Source organism: Haliotis rufescens, unplaced genomic scaffold, assembly GCF_023055435.1.
Source record: "Haliotis rufescens isolate VD_foot unplaced genomic scaffold, xgHalRufe1.0.p SCAF_5, whole genome shotgun sequence".
NCBI lineage: Eukaryota > Metazoa > Mollusca > Gastropoda > Lepetellida > Haliotidae > Haliotis > Haliotis rufescens.
The window spans coordinates 3,914,891-3,918,052 of NW_025964223.1; positions in this window are offsets into that span (position 1 = coordinate 3,914,891).

A 3,162-nucleotide genomic window follows, 5' to 3' on the forward strand; every position below is an offset into this window, starting at 1 on the left:
AATTCAACATAACACTTCTGACATTTCATCTCGCGCACTCCCTTAATTACAACTGTATGTATAAAAATACTTTGATGACAATATAGACAATGATGACACAACATAACAAGTGCTGAATGGCATGAGTTTATTTGGGACTTTGAATCTTGAGACATTGCTGTCAATACATTTGGCACTTTGTTCATGAATATGTGAGTATTTTGATTTGACAAAGGAATGTGAAATACATATTAATTAAACCTACACACATTGCTAAAACAAATACTTCTAATAAAAGTAGGAAATACTGGATATTGTGTGTCACAGACGTCTTCTGTGTTGGGTGATTGTCACTTACAATGATATATATGGTGCCTACAGTTCTAATACCGTGTTGACCCGTGAAGATTCCGGGATAGAATAGGTCTTCGGCAACCCATGCTTGCCGTAAAAGGTGACTATGCTTGTCGTAAAAGGCGACTAACGGGATCGGGTGGTCAGGCTCACTGACTTGGTTGAAGCTTGTCATCGATCCCAAATGCGTGGATCGATGCTCATGATATTAATCACTGGATTGTCTGGTCCAGACTCGATTATTTACAGACCGCCGTCATATAGACGGAATATTGCTGAGTGCGGCGTAAACAACAAACCAACCAACCAAATCTAATACCGTGGCTCCTCCATCATTCAGTGTATTATTCCTCTATTCTTCTATGATAAACACCCTGGATCCTATTCGCCACCATAGCTTCGTTCCGGAAGTGACGTCACCACCCCACTCGCTAATATCTTTAACTCACAGGAATTCGTTATTGGTAAGTAAATGAAAATATATACCCCTAAATATAAGTAGAGTAAAGTAGTACTTGTATACAGGGGGGATATATTTTATTTACTGACCAATAACTAGTTCCTGTGCTTTAACTCGATTTTCTTTGTCTTCAACCAAGACCTGGTGGCGAATGAGTTCAGGGTATTTATTTTAAAATAATTGAGATATAATACACAGAATAATCGAGGATGAGCATATATTTGCCTTGTGTGATTGAATGTCCGTGAATTGTGACCTGTGTGATTGGAGAGATACATAAAAAAATCTAAAACAATATCAACAGAAGAGTCATCAGTGAGTGAATGCTGTTTTTTGCCGCATAACCAATTTTGCACCTAGTCGAGGCAAATACTTGTAAACAGGTGATCATTTATCAACTTCGAATGACTTTCTTAAAAGTGACCGCAAAGTAATTATATCAGAATAAAATATCGGAAAGCCAATTTTTTCCATCATCATTTGAGATAGCAGTTGAGCATCAAGTCTTTTGAATCATCATATTTGATGAAGGTAACACACTTAATCGCTAAAATCTGTCAGGCGGACGGTAACTGACGGTGACAATGTTAATGATGTATAACATGTTATAGATACAGCGTGGCTATGTGAGAGTGGTTGTGTGCCGCCATCAACGATATTGCAGCCACCTCACGGCGACACAGTTCACCCAATGTAGTCACGTGGTCGTTGACGTGAAGCGCGAACACATTACCCCACCGACCTCTACGTGTCGTAAAGTGAATATAAGTAATATACAAATTAATGCAATATGATACATAATTAAGCACTACTATTCTGCACTCGTAAAATAACAATCTATTATTTTAAAATATAATGAAGATATAACTTCATCTGTTTCTTTTTCAAAATAACAATTGAAACATTTATACAGTAAACATTAATAAATGTAAAATACATATATATATATATAACTACCCATACGCTTCACGCATTTTCTTTAAAGACCCGGTAGACGTTTGAATACATAGGTCCCTGATTTCCTTTTCGTAACAAACTAGGTCTTCTCTTACTTTGACGTATAAGACCTTTCACTAATATCCCATCTTCGTGTTAATGTTGAAATTAAAAACTGCATCTGTTCCCGTGCGTGACGAGTGACATACACTGCATCACTAAAACCTGTAAGTAAATATGTAATATACCGCTATAACATGCAGATACCGTTACACGTTGAATACATGCATATATCTAGGTTTGTATGGCGGTGAAGGCACAGTTGGGTACGATTATGCATGATTTGTAATAAATATAATCCTGAGGGTAAACAATAACATTCGTCGAAGTAACATGTGGAACAAACGGTACAATGTAACTGAACATTACTTGGATCAAATGACCAAAGGTCTGACCAGCTTGCTTAATTATCTATACATGAACTAATATAGCAAATACTCCTTACCATAATTTGTTATACGGTTAATATAAATATATATTGACTGTTAGAAAAAGATTTGTTCTTGGTTCAGTCGCGCACGTGGAGATTCCGGGATAGAATTGATCACCATACTTAATTTTGTTGAAGGCAGCGACTAGTGGATCGGGTGGTCAGGCACGATAATTTGTTTTAGCGGGTTTAGTACGGAAACCTTTTAGGGCCATTTCTTTTTTGTTGTTCTTGAAATGATTTTGAAATTGCAAAATAGTAAGTTGAAATTTCAAGATACATACGTTGAAATTAAAAAGAAAAGAAAAAGAAAAAACAAATGGCCTCAAAAGTCTACCTTACTAAAAGGCTTCCGTAGTTTATGCTGCTGTGATGTTACTGGAAGTTGCGTGAAAACAAACACACCTGTTACAGGAAACGACAAAGTATGTGGTGCGTACGTAAAATATCATATTAAGTCGTATCGGAATCAATAAGTATAGGAAAGGCCAGTATCAAGCAAAACATAGTTATGTTATCCACTGAGGGGAAGCACGGCAATGTTTCGATTAAAAACATGGCTCATGAAACTTGAGAAGGTACTTTAGAGCCCAGGACCACAGCAGCTGCTGTATGGCTGGGAAACAGCTGTTTTGACGTAAAAGCTGAATGCGCTCACCAGTCATATAGCTTAAGTGTGTATTCGTCGTCAAATGAAAAGATGGTAATACGAGGGAAAATGTTGTCCTTAGATACACTTCCCAACTTAATTGAGGAGTTTGACGATGTCATACTATTTTGTATACTATAAATTTGGAATAATAGGAATCCCTATCAAATGTTAATGATTATTCATATTGCTCAAATTTGGGATACAAAAATAATTTTACTCTTTATTATATATATATATATATATATATATATATATATATATATATATATATATATATATATATATGTTGAC